The 22727-nt window shown below is 36.5% G+C and overlaps 1 protein-coding gene across 8 annotated transcripts in view; it reads left to right on the forward strand.

The window, feature by feature from the left end:
* The first annotated feature begins 18393 nt into the window (after positions 1 to 18393).
* Positions 18394 to 22727, forward strand: part of LOC128866821 (protein NDRG3) — a 117411-nt gene continuing 113077 nt past the window's right edge. For 6 of the 8 annotated variants that reach the window (XM_054107813.1, XM_054107814.1, XM_054107815.1 and 3 more), the window contains exon 1: positions 18394 to 19197. The gene's annotated coding sequence lies outside the window, so the exon portion shown is untranslated. The remainder of the gene's footprint in view (positions 19198 to 22727) is intronic. The other 2 variants (XM_054107819.1, XM_054107820.1) reach the window with 2 other exon arrangements.

The following is a 22727-nucleotide window of genomic DNA, read 5'->3' on the forward strand; positions in this document are numbered from 1 at the left end:
TAAGGCGCACTGTTGCATACTGGCTGCTGTTTGACCGTGAATTTGGTGGCGAAAGCTCTAACTGCGTGTGTGTGGGCACATGTTGCTGGCAACATGCTGCCACGCATACAGTCCCACACATTTTACACGCATTGAAAAAGACTCCGCCCATCTGGACATGCGCCCTTTCAGGCGGCACTTTATTTCAGACATTTTTATTTGACAAAAGGTTATAAAACGCAAATCGGTCGAGACAATAACGATTTTTCTTTTATTAAAAATTCATAGTATTGTTTAAAGAACGAGAAATTAAATTAGGAAATATATTCAGGTAATCTGCTATAAAAAGTATTTAACTACAATGACTTACGACCTTCAAAATGCGACTTACTGTGGGTTTGTATTAGGCTGGTCTGGCTGCTCATTAAAAAGTTCACTAGTTGGCCGCAAGAGCCCAAAAAGGGTTTTCTTAGTCATATCTCCACTTGTTCGTAAATAATACCGCTATTTTTGCCGAAGGCAATCATCCATACCAACGAAAAACTATCAAGTTCCTCAAAAGCCCATTTATCGAAATGAGGAGCAATCGTAAAGGAAGTGGTGAATGTACTCTACCGCATCTTCATCTCTACAGCTCCCATATAAATCATTATGCAGAGCTCCGAACTTGTTTATTATTTGGCCAATATTTCAGTGCATCGTTTTTAATATCATAAATTAAGTATGGATTGGCAGATATTAGGCCGGGATTATCTTCTGATATGTGGTGCGCGTCTTGGTGGGGTCCGGCTCCGAATGGCAAATGCTTTGTGCTAAAGCTGTTTGAAAAAATTGTTTTCGTGCTTATGTGCGAAGTGCGCCTCGGACTCAGGGCCTACAAACGTTTTTTTTTTTATTTTATGACCGCAGTAAGTTTTGAAGGCCTACACGTGGACTTGAAGACAGTTTAGCTATATTCAAGTACACGTATATTTCGGCCCTACACTATAGCACACAGAATGATACTGATCCCGATCATTATTTTCATCAAAGTGTGAAAAGTTAGTTTTCTGTTCCGCTCAAGGGTTGTTTTCATCGGCCCAACTGTTTTATGTCGGACAACCGCTTTCAAATGTTTTGTTGACGATTTCCGACTCAAGTTTATATAGTTTCAAGATTGTAGACATAAGGAACATGAACCATTTAGATTGTGATTTTTTAGCTATTATCTTTTTAAACAGCTGACGCACGTTTCGTGGTTTGTTTCACTGTCAAACATCTTCAGTTTGGTCTATAATTTAACCATGAATCGTCTTACAAACAAACAACGCATGCAAATCATTGAATTTTATTATAAAAATGCGTGTTCTGTTAAGAAAGTTTAAAGTCGAAAAATTGTGTTCAGCGACGAAGCTCATTTTTGGATCAATGGGTACGTAAATAAGCAGAATTGTCGATTTTGGAGTGAAGATCAGCCAGAGCTACCAATGTATCCAGAAAAGGTCATAGGTTGGTGCGGTTTATGGGCGGCAGGTTTCATTGGACCGTACTTCTTCAAATATGCTGCGAATCGTAACGTAACTGTGTTGGTGAGCGCTACCGTGAAATGATATCCAACTTTGGTTTGCCCAAAATGCAAGAGCTTGATTTGCAGCACATGTGGTTTCAGCAAGACGGTGCCACATGCCACATAGCACGCGTAACAATCGACTTGTTGACAGGCGAGTTCGGTGAACATTTTATTTCACGTTCGGGACCCGTCAATTGGCCACCCAGATCGTGCGATATAACGCCTTTAGATAATTTTTTGTGGGGCTATGTTAAAGCTCATGTCTATTCAGACAAGCCTGCTTAATTAACGCAAGAAGAGAATATGGAAGACAACATTAAAACATTTATATGTGAGATACCGGTCGAAACATTGGAAAGAGTATGCCAAAATTGGACTAAGCGGATGAACCATTTGAAGCGCAGTCGCGGTCAACGTTTGCATGAAATAATCTTCAAAAATTAAATTATATGGGCTGTACTATCGATTAAAATAAAAATTGTATGCATTTTTCTGAATTTTACGTGTTTTTTTTTGAAAAACTCTCCTATAGCTCTTAAAAAATCACCCTTTATAATGACAGTATACAATAAAGTTTAATCAGATGAAATGGCAGCTCCAATGCGTCCAAAACCACTATTTCAAATACAGAGTCCTAATACATAGCACAGAGGCTGGGTTGATGACAATTTCCATCTGAGGTGTTCTTTGGATGGAATGATTAAGTGGAATGTCAGATCCAGCGGCTCTGCTGGTTAGGTCATGTCATTAGAATGAATACTTCAGCTCCAGTTCCGAAAGTCTCTGATATGACACTTGATAGTGATGCAAGAGAAAGAGGAAGAACTCTACGATGTGGGAAAAGCAAAATAGAGAAATAAATGAAAAAAAGGTAAAAATGATAAACCCCTGCCCCCTCTCGTTGGGACGCTACAAGTTTGTTATAAGGCGGAACCGTACCATAGACGTTATTGAACCAAAATGAGAAGACAGCAAAAAGACTTTCCAAACTCCTGGGAGGCATTTTTACTAAAGACAGGATATGAGCTGAGGTGTGAAAAGGTATGAGGATTTTCTTCGTATATCTGCACACAGTAAGTAGAGAAAATAGAGTCACTCAGGACTGAAAAAAGAACAAAAATAAAAAAACAGGATCTCTGAAGATACAAATATATGGTATAATACCACTTTAATCGTATTTGTATTACTCCAACCTCAGTATGCTAACTTAAAGCTGAAATTTTTAATATTTCAATTAAACACCTCACCGGATTTCTTTTGTTTATATGTAGTAAGAAAATTAATTACCCTTTCTCTAAAAAACAGGGCACACTTTCAGCTAGACCAAGATGCAATTCTTGTAAATAGGTATTTTTTACACCTATTGTCCTATTGGATTGGGCAAAATACTAGCACATCAACATTGCGACCAATTTTGATTATTTTTCTTTTCTTTTAATTTCAGTATTTTTGTATAAAAGTATAGCTCATTGCCTATCAACAACCGTACAAATCTAATTTTCAAATTTTATGCAAAACTTTGGAAAAATTCCATAAACCTGTCATTGCAATGCCACGGTTTTTAATTAGAGTTTGTAGAAAGATTTTCGGTATGCAATTTTTTAACTTATTAAATTTTACAATAGTAAAATAAAGTAAAGGTTTAAATTGCTTGATTTTTTATAATATTTTATCCTAATGATTTTTTTCTCCATATAACGAATGCTTGACATTTTTTTATAAGGAGAAAATGTGCAAAACTTTCAAGACATTAAATATGATGTTTATTAGTATCTCTACTCTATAAACACATCTACTAATTAACTCAAAAGCCTTCCCAGGCATGCTCAGAATCTGCCAAAATTTCATCAGAATCGGAACAAACAAATAAACATGAAAACAAAACAAACAAGAAAATGAGAAAGTAAGAGTATTTACTGATCTAACTTCCAAATAAATATATTAAAAAAACACTTATATTAGATAAAAATTTAAAAACCGTTTAGAAAAGGTAGCATATAGAGAATGACCGAAACTCGTTCGGTATGAGCTATATTCGGTTACAAAAGCTCGACTCAGTATCGGTCCGACTTCCGCACAAAAAACACTGAACTTTGAACGTAACTTTTTTTGGTGAACAATTTTATAAATTTTAGTTTTTGTGAAATTATTTGAATACTGGTATCAAAGCCAACATATTCTGTTGTTAATAAAAATACAAGGCGGGCCATATAGCATTTGCTTTTTGAACCACCTATTTTTTTGAGAATGGTAACACAAATGACATGTGAAATGTGTTCATAATTTACTTAAAGGTTTGACATTTACGAAATGGGACGCTATACGCTTGAACAAAATTGGGAAATATTGAAAACATATTTCCAAAGTGGTGAGTCTTCTTCTTCTTTTCTGATTTTCACATCGGTCGCTACGCCAATAAGCAAAATTGTCGGATTTTGGGCTCAGAAAATCCACACGTTACTGTAGAGAAGCAAATGCATGCACAACGAGTCACTGTTTGGTGGGGGTTTTGGTCTGGCGGCATCAACGGGCCATTTTTTTTTTCGAAAATGAGCGAGGAGCCGCGGTAACAGTAAATGGCGAGCGTTACCGTGACATACTCAACGCGTTGTTTCCAAAAATTGAAGAGGATAACATGGACGACATTTGGTTTCAACAGAACGGTGCAACTTGTCACACTGCCAAAGTTACACTCGAACTTTTGGCTACCGTTTTTGAAAACCGAATAATCAGTTGAAATTCCAATATCAATTGGCCGCCTCGGAGCTGTGATTTAACCCCGTTAGACAATTTTTTGTTGGGAGCCGTTAAGGACAAATGCTATGCGAACCATCCAGAGACGATTGATGCTTTAAAACACGAAATCGAAGTTGCGTTGCCATTCATGAAATTGGAGCCCAAACAATCGAAAATGTGCTTAAAAATAGGGTTGATCGAATGGGCTACTATAAAGCCAGTCGTGGCAGTCATTTGAACGATATTATTTTTCATTCATAAATGACAATGTTCAATCTTCAAAATAAAAAAAAGAAGTTTGAAAAAATATTGATTAGTTTTTTTTTATAGCCGATTCAAAAAGCAAATTTTACATGGCCCTCCCTATGATTGAGTGTCGAACGAAAAATTAACAAAATAATACCTGGTACTGCATTCTATTGTATAATTCCTTTACGCATTTATATGGTTAGACTACTGATCATTTCTAATGGTATCATTAAGTTTATAAATTTAAATGCCCATTTCTCCGATTTCGTTTACTTTTACCCCTCCGATCAAACTTGCTGCATTTTTTTCACATAAAACATTATTGAAATATATTGGACAATTTTTCCGTTGTTTTTGTTGTGTCTGCATTTTTATTTGAGTGCATAGCTTTGAAAAAATATTATGCTATAATGAGAATTTGTAATAAATAAAGTAAACGCACAATTTTTTATTTCCAATTTTCCCCTGTGGCGTTGTTTTTCATATACCAAAATATTTTTATATATTGATTGGTGGTACATCTCTGATAAATTATTATTTTTTAGTGAAAATTTAGAATAAAAAACCACATGATAATTTTTTTTATAATTAATTGATTATTAATTAATTATTTTATCATTAATTGACGCTCTAGCATCATATAAAAAAAAACAGTTGTCGCTACAATTCAATAGAGTGGTAATACCAAGCTTTATTTTGTTAATTTGCTGTTCGGCGCACAAACATTGTATGAATTTTTATTAATAATATATTTAAGTTATTGCCAATATTTACCCACTTTTTATGGAAAATATAGAAAAAATAAATATATTACCTCGTGTAAAGAAAAAGTGAAGTTTGATCCCTCACTACAATAAATTTACCATAGTTTATTTAGTGATAGAAAAGAACAACATTTTAAAAGTATTTTTTGTTAATAACTTTCGAAGGCAGAACAAAAAAATAAATTCGTTCTTTCAGATTATTAATACAGGGAACAACGTGCACGATTGGTAGCCCTCGACTTTTTGATAAAATTTTCTATGTGCTCCATAAACTAGATTATTACAATGTTTCTTGTTTTTGTTATTTTTTATTAAGTAAATATATGTTAATTACTGAGATTTATGCAGATTTTTTGCATTTTGTTTTTTAATAGCAATACGGATTTTTAAAGTCATCGGCTCTTCTTACTTGAACCCTTCATTCGATTCCGGTTCGATTCATTACTTAAAAATCGATTTTCGGTCCATATCTAGTAGTGTAAAAAGTACTTAACTATTCGTCTAGACCAGGAGTCGGTAATCTGCGGCTCGTTAGTTCCATACGGCCAGGCAGACACTAATGATCCGATGGCGATAAAAACTGACAGATGTGTGTCTTAAAGTCCTACCAACAAAAGAAAAAAATATGGGCCGATTCCCACGTGCGCGGTTCGTTTAAATTAAACATTCATCATATGATCAGAAAGTACCGGGAAGGTGATGTTGACAGTTTTCTTCGATTGCCAAGGCATAGTGCACCATGAGTACCTTCCATCGGGTCAGACAGTCAATAAAGAATATTATTTCGTCGCATTATTACGTCGCAAACGGCCGGAAATATGGGCAAAGAATTGTTGGATTTTGCATGATGATTAGCGCCATCGCACCGAGCCCAAATTGTGCTAGATTATTTGATTCGTGCAAGCACCGGATTCACCTGATATGGCCCCGTACGATTTCTTTTTGTTTCCCAAGTTGAAGTTATCAATTCGTGGAAGGAGATTTCAGTCGATAGAGGAGATCAAAGAGAATGCGACGAAGGAGCTTGAGGCCATCCCTTCGTCGGCCTACTAGGGGCACATGGAGGATTGGGTTAAACCTTGGCACATGTGTGATGCTTCAGACGGGTCATATTTTGAAGGAGATAAAGTAAATTTGCCTGAAATTTGACTCTGTTTTGTTTTATTTAAACATTCCGGGTACTTTGTGATTAACGGGTATGTAAAGTGCGATTACTCTCCAAAGGTAAGATGTTGAAACGTTTTGCTTTCTGCTTGAATGAAATAATTGCTTTTTTTAATGAAAAAGGCATTAATCACCCTGAATTAGAGAACGACAAATGGTTGCAAACATTTTCCGTTATGGTGGATATCACAGCGAAATTAAATGAGCTGAATCTAAAACTGCATCGAAAGGGAAACCAGCCCATGTTTTGGTAGAAGAATTGGTTTGGTTTGAAGAAAAGTTATTTCTTTTCGCAGAAGATACTCAGAGCGGTAAATTACTTCATTTTCAATTACTAAAGCAATATCGCGATTGAACCAGTGCAACTGTTGACACAAATTACTTCAGCCCAGTTGTAAAAAATTAAAGATGAATTTGCTGACAGATTTGAGCAATTCATAGTAAATCCTCTCAACACAAATAGTAACGAAATCCACATTGAGCCATTTCGAATTGATAATGGGTCTCTAGAAATGCAATTGATCAATTTAAAAAGTAGAGGTTTGTGGCAGGGCCGTGGAGAGAGTATTCGGGCCCCGGAAACTTGAAATGCGGGCCCCTCTGAAAACTCCGGGCCTGGGGGAAAAAGTACCCGATGGTACTTGGAGTGCTGACTATCTTCGGATAGACATGTACGTGCGAGCAAACGTTCTCTGGTATGAATATATTATAATTAAAAGTAAAGTAAGAAGCCAACTAAAAAATGAAAATTTAGACTCGTGTTTGAAACTTAAAACAAGTTATCACCCAAATTTATACCAACTTTCTAAAACCATGCATAGCCATTGTTGAAGTATAAGTTAGAGTTGTAAGTAAATATTTCATTACTTAAAGTTTTTACTAATAAGTAAGCAATGGCAAACCTCCGAGTGTATTTCTGCCATGAAAAAGCTCCTCATAAAAATATCTGCCGTTCGGAGTCGGCTTAAAACTCTAGGTCCCTCCATTTGTGGAACAACATCAAGACGCACATCACAAATTGGAGGAGGAGCTCGGCCAAACACCCAAAAAGGGTGTACGCGCCAATTATATATATACCTATATATAATAATTGTCTAATAGTGCCATAAATATATTATCTAATTTGTTGTGAAAATTACTACTTATATATGAATAAATACAATAGATTTTTTTTCTTATGAATAAATTGATTGGTTTTATTTTATCAAACAACTTGATTTATGGGAGAACTATTTGTTGTTGGCAGAAAGCAATTTTGTGGCTCTTTAAAAACTTTTGAATTTTGTAAATTGTAATTTTTGACTCTTTCGACTCAAAAGATTGCCGCCCCTTGGTCTAGACGACACATGTAAAAATTCTCTTGAAATGATCAGGTGCAGGTCTGTTTCTGCTGGAAACGTTTAACGGAAAACACCAATATGACACGAACTAATTTTCTATGGATTCAATAAAACATATATACACATGTATATGTATATTTGTGATTGATTTTATTGCCCAATATTTCAGCATCATTTAATCAATTACTGTCGCAACACTGCAAGTGAAGCGTTGACGACGCATTTCGCTAACGCCCATAATTAAATTTAAAATTTGTTTTGAGTTTTTCTACATATGTATTGTTTTTTGTCTAGCTTACAGTGACTCACAAATATATACTTAGTACATGTAGTGGATTAGAGAACAAGGAAAATTGTGAATGGAAAAGCGCGCAGCTATTTGTGAGCATTTGGTTGTAGAAATAACTCATTGACCGCACCTCAAAGAAGGCACACCGAGCGAAGTGTCGACGAATTGTATTTTTGTTTATACTAGTTTAGGATTTAATATATTTGTGTATTTTTACCCTTGACCAATTTCGCGCATCATTGGACACATTTAAGCGCGGAAGCTGAGCGCGTTTCGGGTGCAAACTGATTAAGTGTCGATTGTAAATTTCGCTAGCGAGTGAGGCTATCAAATTAATCGCGAAACCAGTGTCGAATTAGATATACTCGTATTAAGTGACAAAGCGGTAAATTTGTGTAGAATAAGAAATGGGAAATATTTATGTATAACCGATGTGCATATAAAAAATTTAAAATTAAATAAAATCGTGATACAATTATAACTCTTATGGGAATGGTTACATAGTAAAGAAGAAAAGTGCATATTTGAATTTTTAACCAACGAACTTTTAAGTGCATTAAAAATCGGGTTTAGAATGCCAAAAAACGTGATCTACTTTTTATGAGGTTCAATCGGGCGAGAGGTGGTGGCCGCCGTAGCCGAATGGGTTGGTACGCTCGGAATTTGGAGAATATAAGTTCGAATATCAGTGAAACACTAAAATAAAGAAAACGTTTTTTCAATAGGGGCCGTCCCTCTGCAAGCAATGGCAAGCCTCCGAGTGTATTTCGGCCATAAGAAAATTTCTCATAAAAAATATCTGCCGCTTGGAGTCGGCTTAAAACTGTAGGTCCCTCCATTTTTAAAAATATTAAGACCCACGCCACAAATAGGAGGAGGAGCTCGGCCAAACGCCCAAAACGGGTGTAAGCGCCAATTATCAATAATAATAATCGAGCAAAACAAAAAAAAAAAAAATCGTAGAAAAGAGCTAAAAATAACACAACATCCATTTAAAAATGCGTACTAGTCTCAATTGAACAAAAATGCCAAGCAAAAGAAATTTTTTGAAGTACATTAGTTTATTTATTGAACTTCTTAAACTAGCGATCAATTTTTGAATCTGAACTGATTTTTAGGCACACGAGTGGGCTCTTTTTGATATAAGAATTTCCGTTTAAGGAAATATTAGAGACTCCTAAAAGTGTTAATGCAAAATGTTGATGAAATAATATTTTTTGTTACGTAACCGACAAATAAATTTAAAAAATCGACAAAAAAAAATTATTAGTAAAAAATAAATATTGTATATAATAGAAGAAAACAACAAAAAAACATAAAACTTATCAACCAGATATCTGAAAAGTGTGAACAGACTATAATTTTTTTATTTTATTTTTTTTATTTAATTTTTAAAATAAATAAATAAAAAATATTTAATATTTAAAATAACTCAGCCCCAAAGTGTGAACCAATTGCACCAGGTCCCGTAATACTAAGGCCGGGTACATTTTTTAATTGCGTTTGAGAAAAAGTAGCGTGACGTCACGATTAGAAGTTTGCCATTTTGTTTATATTCCGTTACTTGTTTGCGAATTCATAGTGATTTTTTGAGTTATTTTGACAAATATTAAAATTAAAGTGAAGTGTTCCGTTGAATTGAATGTAAAAATAATTACGATAATGACAAATTTGTGCATTCGCTTAGTATCCTGGAAGAGGAAAATATCCGTACACTGTGGCCATAAATGAAAAGATGCGAAACACTTTCTCGTGAGAGCGCTCTCAAATGTGAATCTCATATAACTATAGCCAATGGTGCCACACCGGAAGAAATATTGATTGGAATTGAGAATTTTGCATTTTCCAGACCACAAATACAATAAAAAGAAACACAATCAGCATAAACTACATAAAAAGGGGAAAAATTCAAAAATTAAGATGTAAATGAAATTTTCAAACATTGAAGGACAAAAATATTATATTTTTTTTTGTTTTTGTGAGGCAACTAGCAAGTGCAGCACCCAGACATTAATTAAGTCCATTGTACTACACTTGGATTCTCTTTTAATTTTCTTTAACTCTACCCGATCTCCGAAGAAATCTGAATAGACCTTGTGGTGCCAAGGAGCCAAGATGGTCGCTTCTTAATACATCAGTGCCAAAGACCTTAAACCTGATTCAGGAAGTGGTCCCCCGTTTCATCCTCCTCTTCACAAGCTGGGCAGAGTTCACTGTCAGAGATACCTACCTTTTCCATGTGCTTCGCCCACAGAAAGTGGCCCGTCATCAGTCCAACCAGCTGTCTGCACTCCCTTCCGCTTATTGACAGGAGGGTTTGCGACAGTCGATCGGACATGACAGGTAACATTAGTATAGTCCAGTCATCAGGCTATTATGTCTACCGATATAGTTCAGCCTGGATTTAAAGAACTCGACAATCCCTGATGTGGTTGGGGGGCTGTATAAGGCCATGAGCGCAGCTTACCATCCGTGAAAATGCGAAAACAGTGTTTGGCGGGCTCATTTTCAGAGTTTGACCACAACTGAGGCTCTGGCATCACTACACTGTATCTCCTTTCAAGTACGACTCTTGAAAGGGGCATGGAGAGAATCTTTGGATCGAAGTCCATACCTTCTCTGTTTTCCCATGCCGGAGAGAGGCCGTACCAGTTCGCATTGTGTTTCAGCCTGCAGATGGCCTTCAAGGCCTCTCCTTGGATGAAAGCATCAAGTGGTGGTAGACCATTCAGATTCTAATGCCGGCCTGAAGTAGTCGGAAAAGCTCCGTTGCAACAGATGGCCACAGTGTGTTGTAGTTTCGATAAGGTCCTCCTGACTTCCACGAGAGAGCGTTTACTCATCCAGACCACTGATACATACGTGATAATAGATCTTATCATAGCCGTGTAGATCCATAGGACCTTGCTAGAAGAATGACGCCACGTCTTCCCAAAGGCACCTTTGCACTGACAGCTTTCTGGATTTCGATGTCTTTGTTTCAACGTGTGATTTCCAGAGATGTTTACTATGGAGGATTACTCCAAGATATTTAATTTCCTTGGATAGCTGGACTGTGACTCCTTTTAGCTTAGACAAAACGAGTCCATCAAGCTTCCGCTTTCTGGTAAAGAGGACAATACCAGTTTTGGTGGGGTTTGCCGATAGCCCTTTCGCACAGCACCAAGTGTCAATTATATCCAGAGTTTTCTGCACTTTTCTACAGATGTTCATTAGCGAAAGGCCCGTTAACAAACAGGCAACGTCGTCCGCATATGCTTGTGTGTAGACTCCAGCATCATTTAAGGAGGTGAGTAGAGGATCGATCGCCCGGCAATAGAGACAGCACATCACCTTGGGGGCAGCCTGTTTTAACCCCGGACGATACCAGCAGATCCTCCTCCGCCCGCGCCGTGACGATTCTTTGGGCTAGCATTAAACGAATCCAATTCCCCAGCACCCGGTCTACACCATGTATACTGGCAGAGATGCAAATACTGTCGAAAGTGGCATTATCAAAGCCCCCTCTATATCCAAAAAGATGCCCATAGCGGGGTCCCTCCTGTCGATGGCCGGCTCCATCCTAGCAATAATGTTTTGCAGTGCCGACTCGCAGGATTATCCGCTTTGATAGGCATGCTGAAATGGAGAGAGTGGGTGAACCTTCAGCGACCTCTGACGCATATGCAACTCCACTAGCCGTTCGAGACTTTTCAGCATGAAAGAGGTCATGCTGATGGGTCTAAAGTTTTTGGGGCTGGTATAGTCATCTCTCCCAACCTCAGGAATGATAGTGACCCTCACCATTCTCCACGAGCGTGGTATATAAGCCAGTGCCAGGCATGCAGTGAATATTTTCTTCAGGGCTGCACTCACTGACTCTATGTCTTCCTTCAGCATGGCGGGATAAATGATGTCTGGTCCGGGGGACTTTTAGCCGCCAAAAGATTCGATGGCAAATCGAACCTAACCAACTTCGCCGTGTCACTCAGAGATTCAATACCGCCGCAGAATTCCCTAAAATAAGCCCTTTTCGACTCACGAATTAGCTTCTTGTAGTTCTTCTGAACATGACGGTATCGTTCTCAGTCCTCAGCAAGATTAGTCTTGTGGACCCGGTTTAGAAGTTTTCTCGACTCACGCCTCAATGTTTGGAGCTATCGGTTCCACCACGGAACGAGAGTCCGATCAAGGAGAGGTCGAATTGGACAGGCTGACTCAAAATATTCAATTAAGGCAGCGCTGAGTTTCTCAACTGCCACCTCAATCGCCTGTTCTTTTCGAAATCTTGGTGGCGTCACGTCAAAGTCCCGCAACGCCTCCCTTAACTTGTCTGAATGAATGTCTCCCTACACTCCCTCTTTACTTTTAACATTTTCTTGCTGTAAAACAGTATTGAAATATAATTTATTAGATTAAAACATCAATCTTGGTTTAACTTTAATATTTACCTTCTTTGTTTTTATTTTTGATTTTTTTTTATTTATATATATATTTATAAATTCCTGCAAACTGTTTTTGTCAATTATCTTTGGCGCCTTATTTCTGGCAGCCCGCTATTTCGTCTATCAGCTATTCATTACCCCAGGTTTCGGCAGTGCTGCCAAGTCCTTAAATCAGTTTTTGGGCGCAATATCACATAAAATGAGACAATTTCGCATCTAGCCATCTGTGTGGTCAAAACAGTGTTTGTTTTCTTTTCACCAATGTCATATTTCAATATCCCTTTATTTCAATTATTTTACAATTTACGTATTACAACACACATTTTCTTGGTTAATTTCTTCCACACATCAACTTTTACCTACAAAACCAGAGCTAAGACGAATTCATTTAAGGTGGTTTTACTACTGACAACAAACAACTGATTTGTTGTTTTTTTTTTATTTTCTTGCGTTTTGGGTGTTTGAATGTCAATTTTTTCTATTTTGTTTGCATTCTAGGTGAAATTCGTTGAATTTGTGGAAAATGTGTGACATTCATAGAAAGTAATCAGCTGATTTTGATATACAAACCACCAAACGTTAAAAAATACATTCAGTGTAAGCAGAAGTCTTGATACCCTACCACTTCGAGGATGTTTTATAAAAAATATTACTAAAGTTTTTGAGTATTTTAATATTTTATTAAAAATTATATAAAAAGTAAACTATCTCGTTTGAGAAGAAGGAAAACACCTTTGAAAATCTGAAAATTCGCACAGCAAAAGTGTTGATACTCTTGCAAAAAAGTATTTGCACATGTATGACAAAATTTAATAACAATTTGAGAAAAATTACATTTAATATCTAGTAGGATATCCTCGTATTCGAATAATCTCTACAAACTTGAGTGAATCAAGTTTTTTTTATAATCCGAATTTGTATTTTTCCATTCGACTTGGAGCAAGCTTTTAAGTTGATTTTTGGAAGTTATGTGGTGTTTTCTTAATCGTTTTTGCAAACGATTCCATAAATGCTCTGCAGGGTTCATATCCGAGCTCTTTATGTATTAGCCACATCTTCACTATGTGCGCGGTGGGTTTGGGATCGTTGTCCTGCTGGAAATAAAATCCACCAGACAATCCCATTTTTTTAGGGCTTTGTATTAAGTTTTTTGGAAGGATTTTAAAATACACTTCTTTCACTTTGTGACGTCACGGCTAAAAAATCTTTCTCTTCGCAATACGTAATGTCGCGTAGTTCTCACACAGCTTATTTACAACCAATTCACGGCAAAGTTACGCACATGTTTCCAGTTTAAGAACTAAGAAATCTATATTAGTATAATCTTTTATCATGTTTTCAAATATTTCTGGTCAGCTGTAAATTGTAGCCGCAAAAGTGAAGTAACAAAATAAAAAGAAGGTTACTTAAAAATCCAAAATAAAAGAGAAACAAGTTGTAAAAAGAGTATAAAACAGCGCGATTAAATCCGCCAAAAAAAGATAAAGTGTATTCACAAATACGAAACTCTCCACTTCGTTCGGCGCTTCGAATGCTACAAAAATGAATGTGTTAAGTAAAAAGTCTCCTGTTAAATGCCGTCTCGAAGGAATAATAAACCCGGCATACGTCCCAGAACCAGGACATGTTTGGGACGGTTGTATGGCTACAGCCAATAGTCATCGAGAGTGCAGTAGCAACAACAATTTAAGCTGTAGTAAATGTGCCAGTGGCATAGGTGGAGTTTTAAATGGCCAAGCAACAAATTGGTGAGTAGCAACATGTTTAGCAACATTCTACAGCAAGCTTTTACATGTAAGAGCAACAAACTCTAGCGAATAGTTCTGTGGTTGATGTATATGATACTACTAGCTTAATATATAAGAAAAATACATTTCTTAGTTTATAATTTTGTACCGGAAACATATGTCTGAGTATTACTCTACTATACCTCACATAATTTTATTGCATTTAAAATTTTATTGCATATTTTGAATATTACCATATTTGTATCTCAATTTTTTCCCCCATCACCTTTTCCCTAAAGGTTTTCAAACACTTTGTGGCATATTATGTTTGAGCTTTTGGTGTGTGCAACTTTCGTATTTATTTATTTATGTATGACTTTGTATGTTACTCTTATAAGCTGGTAAAAAGCGTTATGTAGGTATGTATATATTTAAAAACAAATACAGTATTGGCCAAAACTTAAGCACGGTTCTAAGTAATATATAATTTCATTTGCACAAAGCTCTGATTAGATTTGGTTAGTTCGATCGTTGTGGACATTTTGCAAAAGAATACACAAAAACTCATTGTGAATTAGAGCTCTAGATACTCGGGTACCGAGCAGCGCGAGTAGCTCGATACTCGCTGAATTGCTTTTTAGAAATTTTCGAGCTTTGGAATTTGGGCAGCTAAACAAAAAATGAGAATTATTTTTTTGTGAGCATTCTGAAAACTAAATTACTACGTAGGTATGTGTGTGTGCTACCATTTTGTTCGTATTTATCTTTGCCTGCTTTAATTTTGTTTATATGTATATATATAATTCCTAGTAATTTAATTTATTCGGAGTATTCGAACTCAAGCACTTCACTCGCAATTGAACTGCCAGTTTTCGCTTAATTTTAAATGACATGTGTGAACGGAGTACTACTTTTCCGTGAGATACATACGAAATTTCACGCGTATTTCACGGCAATGCAATTTGTAGGGATTGTGACACTCATTTTACGTGAAACGCGAACTTTGTACTACGATTTACGCAAAAACGATCGATACGAAACAGTCTGGTAGAGTTGATATAAAAGTACGTTCTCATATGCAGTATTTAGCAAAAAATCTATAAAATTAATTTACCCGTTCATATATGGCAGATTACCCTGAAAATTGACAATCAGATGTCAACAATGTTTTGAAAGGTTTTTCTTAATAGAAATTACTTTGGTGGAAAAATTTTGAATTTTTGGTTTGTTTATTTATCACAAGTCCGAAGGTTACCCGGGTCCACGTTTTGACCTATATCTCGAGACCCTATCTACCAATAGGTATCCAAACTATACGGAAACCATCTTCAATACCTCCTTAACAATGTGTGTAAGTTTGGTTTAATTCGGTGCAAAGACACGGCGGGTCCACGTTTTGGCATATATTTCCAGACCCTACTCATAAATAGGTATGGAAATTACCCCGTATTAAAGCACTTATCAACAGCTTTCATTTGGTACCCATATTGTACATACACAACCAAAGGTTACCCGGGTCCACGTTTTGACCTATATCTCGAGACCCCAGTCACGGAGCGGCATGAAAAATACTCTGTACTAAAGCATTTAACAACAGCTTCCATTTGATACCCATATTGTACATACACATCCGAAGGTTACCCGGGTCCACGTTTTGACCTATATCTCGAGCCCTATCCACCAATAGGTATCCAAACTATACGGAAACCATCTTCAATACCTTCTTAACAATGTGTGTAAGTTTGGTTTAATTCGGTGCAGACACGGCCGGTTAGCGAACACATACAAAAAGTTGACTTTATTTTATATATAAGATTTTTTTCAGTTTGTGTCCGAAAAATCCAAATATCTTACGGAACCCTATTTTTTTCCAAAATAAAATGTAATCCATGTTACTCTTGGATAATGTAGTTTTCTAATGGTGAAAGAATTTTTAAAATCGGTCCAGTAGTTTTTGAGCCTATTCGTTACAAACAAACAAACAAACAAACAAACAAAGTTTTCCTCTTTATAATATTAGTATAGATTAATTATGAAGAAAATACAGAGGAAGGAATAGATAATTTAATGCACAATTGACTGCTAGAAATAAAAAGTAGGAGGAAATCCGTAAACGACGTTTACTGAGGTTTCAAAAAATTATAGCAGTAATAAGCATGCGAAATTCGATATAACATTTTATAATAATCAATAACAGGCCAAAGTGTCTATGGCCACACGCTTTTTTATGTAATATGAATGGATATTTAATAACATCTAACAACAATTTTTTTAGAATTATGTTTACAAACCTGACTCTTTGCCGGCGTTTATTTTATTTAGTTTTTAGTTTGACGTTTCTACTTACATTCTTAAAAATAATTATCGATAACACAGGGTTGCATGTAAAAATGGAGGACTATTTTATAATCTCGGAATTCGGGAGATACATTTTGTATGGGTAATCTCGCTTTTTAATTACGGATTGAGAGTTAAGCACGAAAAAGTAGATAATCCACTTATATGTGAACTTATTATAAGCGGCTTGAGGTGAGTACGTAATATTACTGACTATTGTGAATGGATTGCTCGAAAGCACGTAGGAAATTTCAGCCAAATGTCAAACTGTTGTAAACACAAATGAAAAGGAAATGGAGCCACTAAGTAAAATCGCGTGGATTAATATTTTTTTAATCAAAATAGCAAATACAGTAAGGCTTATATTTCAGAATACAACAAATATATTTCTCAAAGATTTTATTTATCTAGAACTAGATAAATTTGTTTACTACAGATTCTTTCGAAACTACGCATTTAGTTTTGTTTTTCGTTCCCAAACAGCCCAGCCAGATGACCTCAGTGTTCTGATCCAATTACTGTACAAGTTCGATTTTCGCAACTAATTAAAAATACAAGCATAACCTAAAATTTAATTAAATTATGTTGATTAATATTTAATAAAATCATAATGATGACGTAAATCAAAGAGTTCTTAGCACGCATCAGCACTTTGATAACAACTTCGCTTCATTTTATGTGAAAAACGTGAAGCAGAATTAATATAATTTTTATTTTGTGTATTTGTTTCAATGTATGTTGCTTTATTTTCATGATATATGTAGACTTCTCACAATTTCTTGTTTTTATCGCTTAAATTCATTTCTTGTGGTGGATTCAAATTGACTTTTCTTGTCAGAGACTAAACACCTTTCCACAGGCTGGACAAATTTTTTAATATTGTAATATTTTCCATTCGATCATCATCGGAGATTTCTCTGCCTCAATTCTACTGCAAAACAGTGATGCTGGATTACCTAAAATTTCCCCATTTGAGGGATTTTGTGCAACAAAAATTATTAAAAAGAAAAGGAAATTTTTACGATTATCGACGGACAATTATTTAGAATTCAAATAAAAGTAATCGCCCCTCTTACATAATTAATCGTGCATTTCGTCCAATCCTACTGTACTATCGATCAATATTTTCATTCACAGTGTACTTTGATAACAATTTATATAAAATACAATCGATACATTTCTTAAAGTCCGACGGAATTCTAACGGACGGCAATCCAATTAAAAATTTTAGAATGTCCAAATGCATATTTGTATTTTTATACTTTCTGTTTTTCACGCTTAATTTAACGCTTGCCTTATGATAATATTTTTGAAAAACTACAGTTTTTACGCCAAATGTTGCATTCGATTTATTACTTCATATATGTACGTATGTACATATGTACCTATATATGGATACGCAACTGCATAAACTTTGAATTTCTACGTAAACGAGATTTCTATCCCGTAGGTGCTGACAGCGCCTTCCAAGTTGCACGTTTTAGACATTGTCCACGATTTTACGATAATTTTCCAGTGAGTGTTGTTTCTTAAAGAATTTACGTTCTCTGGTTTAATTGTTTGATTTCGTGCAATGCTGCATCTCCGGTTGGACTCCATCTATTTCCGTCAAAATAAAAATGATTCACACAATGAATTTGAACATTTTTTACCCCTCTACGCTAGATGTCACTATACATCGTCAGTGTTTTTAATTCTTACCATTTGACACTTTCATCCACGACAGATTGTGCTGTTGTCTCTGCGTTACCATCCACTCCTTGTGCGTTTTCATTCGCTTGACAGCTCCATTGTGCTGCTCGCGCTGACCGAACTGCCAATGCCCAATGCCAATGCTCCACTGGCAATTTTGACGTCTTAGTGAACGGTTGTGTCTTGTTTCCGCCGAGTTGTAGAGGGGTTAAAGCACAGCTAAGTGGCAAATTAGTTGCATTGAGTCAGAGAACACACTTTCCAATTCAATATTACCCAATTATTAAAGTGCATCAATTATAGAAAACTACGAAAAGTAAACGGAAACAACGAATTTGTGCTCACAGCCGAGGCGGTAATAAACGCTCTTAACAACAATACAAAGAATAAACGCAAACGAAATAAGAAAAACACGGACGCTGAAGAAAAATCATTAGCGAGAAGGTGAACAAGCAAATTATTGATTTTCCGTGACGAAAGTAAAAAAAAAAGTATAGAACTTAAGAGTGCCAGCTGAGGCGAAAGACGGCGACATAAAAAAGCAAAATAAACGCAAAAAAAGAAAAAACAAAAAAAAGTTTGCTAAGTAATAAAAACAAACAAAAAATTTAAAAGGTGTTTTTGGAAGGCATATGTGGAAACAGTTCTTGTTCTTGTAATTGTGTCGTAAGCAGTGAAGTAATTAACAGACATTTTTGTGAAGGGGCTACCGAAGAACAGCTGCTGAACAAAAAAACAAGGCAATAAAAGTGTAAGAAATCCAAGAGTTAAGAGCCACGACTTTGCTCCGGAAGTGCATTTCAGCATTCAGGTCACACGCTACGCACACAAGCTCACGTACGCATACGCCTGCCGATCGTAGAAAGTTGCAACAGCGCAACCAAGGCGAAAAGGAACAGCAATTTAGAACAACAAAAACAAAACACAAGAAAAGAACACTACTGCAGGTGAGTGCCTTTGTATGCATGTGTCGAGACGTAATGCAGGAGCGAGCCGCTCAGTTACTTTGGTGCACTTTCTGCAATCACCTGTCTGCCCGCACACCTTTGCCTTGCGCCTTGCGCCTACCTGGGCAAGCTGCTGTGACAGCAGATTTGGGTTCATGTTGCCGTCGTGCAGGCCATTCGTAGCTGTAGCAGTGACTGTGGAAGAGCTGCTGCGGTTACGGATGCTCCTGCTGCGCGGCAGTGGCTGGAAAGCTTTGCACGTCTCCTTGAACAAAAAAAAAAAAAAGATTGCAAAAAACACACATGTGCATGCATGCAAACGGAAATGTATGCACATGTGTGCCAGTGCGCGTATAATTTGTGTATTAGAATTTTCTATCTTTGCTTCTGTGGCATTATCAACTCACAATATCACGTCACATCACATCATCTCATATATTCATCACTTCACTTTGCTGCATATCGCATAATACTCGTATTTACATCATCACTAGTCCATGCGCCTGTCACTGTTTGCATTATTTACTTATTCTATCGTACTACACTACTACACACACTCATATGCACATGTAAATGTGCGGTATATAAGTAGATCTGTATCACTTCATCTTCACACGTCCTTGCCTAGTAGATTTGCTCACCTTAGTTAAGCTTATTTTGCCATTCCTTTTTATCCGCTATCACATTTTGAATTTAGTGCGCACTATACTCGTATAATAAATACGTAAGATACATCTTTGCCATTAGTAGCGCCTTTGCCTTTAACTTTGAACCCTCAAAGCCAAGCATTTGAAGTACCCTCTTTGTCAGCATTGGTTATATTATGCATACACAGAAGTGGTTATTTATTTATTTATTTGTTAGCATAAGTTGTTGTTTTTGTGCATCCCACATTACCATATCACTTGACCGCATAAAATTACCTCATTTCGCACGTCAGCTATCATTGCCTCCCATATCTAAAACTACTTTTTTCTACCACAAATAATTTTTCCTTATATTTTTATTCCATTTTCTAAGAAGGGCTCCATCTGTAATCAACTTCATAACAAATATATTTTGCTTAGATCTCATTCCAATTTGCAGCTGTTTAATAGAATAGAGTATTTTTTGCTGCAACATATCTGTAGGCTTCCGAAGAAAAACTTATTTCGATTTGATTGCTCTTTGGGTTTTTTAGATTATATTTATAATTGAAACATGTGCGGCTATCATTTGTAGATTCTTCTCAATAACTGCTAAGTAAAAATGTAAACTATTTCAATAAAAATCTTAAAGGACTTAACCAACTGTGCGTGAGTGTGGCATGCCGACCTGCGGTGTGCATAAAACATTAACGATACATGGAAAGCTTTTTCTAAAGCGACCGTTGTTCAGTATGCACTATAAAAGAGGTTTCTATATAAATCAAGAGCCATTCGATGCGACAGAACGCATAAATTGGTACCCTTGGTTATAGAGCTACATCCCCACAACCAGAAGTAGTTACACACTCAAGTGAACAAATATTTTCCAGAGAACCTTTGTGTAGGCATGAGATGCTTCGCTTGGCTAAACATTTCTCACTCTCATAAATGATGCATGCAACTTCAACGATTCAGTTCTATGATATTGTCTAACATCGCATCAACAAGCAAAAAATAAGCTTTTGACCTAAATAACAAGAAATGATATTTTAAAAAATTGCGACACCGTGAGAATATTTCTGGTGTGACACAACCATAAATATGAAAAAGAATACAACAATAAAATGAATACAAATATTACATTATTACGTCAGCTAATCATCTGCCCAACTCACTGAGAACGGGAAAGCAGTTCGTGGATGGACCCACTTCTGTATTATTTCTGCTCTGATGAAGCTGTTGTTTAACACTCTTATTAACAAAAATGCCTCAGAAGGTCAATAAAAAAATCAGTTACTTTTACTCTACTAATTTTTTTATGGGAATAAGTTTCCGCCCCTTCTTAGCCAAAGCTACGAATTATTGAAACAATTAAATAATACATGATATTATGTGATGTGTGTGCCATTGAAAGCTACAATTTTACTCCATCTTTCAGGCAGCATACAGATTCTTCTGATTCCATTCTGATACTTCCATTCAGTGATCATTGCGATGCTCTCGTTAGAAGTGAACCGCTCTCCAATAAGGGCTGACTGCATTGATCGGAACAGATGGTAATCCGAAGGTGCAATGTCTGAGGAACACGGCGGGTGGGATAAGATTTCCCAATTCAGTCCCTCTAAATATTTATGGACTGATTTAGCAACGTGTGACCTGGCCTTAGCATCAGCAAAATCAGTTTGCCAAGTCTACTGTCCCTTTTCGACCGCTTTTCTTTGAGAGTTCGATCGGTAACGATCGCCAGTGATGCTTTCAAATGGTTTAAGGAGTTCATAATAGATGACACCCTTCTGATCCCACCAGATGCACAACATGAAGCATGAATATTTTTTTCGCTGCCGATGGACCTGGCTCACCTGGCAGGCTCCAACATTTTCGACGCTTAGGGTTATCATAATAGATTCATTTTTTATCGCCAGTGACGATGCGATGCAGAAAACCTTTTCTTTTCTGCCGTTCCTCTCCTTCAATTGATGGCACCCAGTTACCTGCTTTCTGGACCATTCCTATCGCGCGTAAACGTTTACCGACGGTTGATCTGTCAACATCCAACTCTTTAGACACATCATCAAGGGTTCCACATGCTTCTTCAGATAATAATTGTCATAGTTGAGTACCTTCGAATTTTTTCGACGCCCCTTCACGATCTTTATCACTCACGTCGAAATTGCCTCTTTGGAAGCGTCGAAACCACTCTTTACAAGTTGCATTTGATTGAGCATGAATACCGTTAATATTGATCCATATACGACAACTTTTCTTTAAAAGGTAATAATGAATCATTACTTCCCGCAAATGCTGTTTTTTCGGGATGAACGTAGAAATTTTTGACGTCAGATAAAAAAGGAGCTTTACGTTTCAAACGAATGTCAACTACTGCGATCGAGACCTCAAACCATCAGTATGTTACTAGAGCGAACACAAAAATAGTATCGGCAGCGACACCTCTTTCGGAAACTTATTTCCATACCCAATATTATATAATATAAATATTAATAAAATCATATAAATAATTATTATTGACACTAGAGTTGGCGGCTGTCGTAGTCGAATGATTTGTATGTAACTGCCATTCTTTTCGAAACCCATTGTGCGCTAGAAGGATTTTTCTCTAATAGCGGTCGCCCCTTGTTAGGTAATGGCAAACCTTTGAGTGCATTCCTGTCATGAAACAGCAATCTGCTGTTCAGAGACGCACAGTGCGGCCGATTCCCGAAAAGCTGGCCAAAACTCAATAAAAATTAAGATCCACCCCCTTCCACCCCTATTGGCCACCCCCTCACGTGAAATAGCGTATATTCAAGAACATAATCAAGATGCATGCCAATTTATATGTTTTCGGGGTCGCAAGGTAGCAAGTGGTAGCAGCTGAATCTTGTTTTATTCAGTAACCATTACTTT

The sequence above is a fragment of the Anastrepha ludens genome, chromosome 6, assembly GCF_028408465.1.
Source record: "Anastrepha ludens isolate Willacy chromosome 6, idAnaLude1.1, whole genome shotgun sequence".
NCBI classification, from domain to species: Eukaryota; Metazoa; Arthropoda; class Insecta; order Diptera; family Tephritidae; genus Anastrepha; species Anastrepha ludens.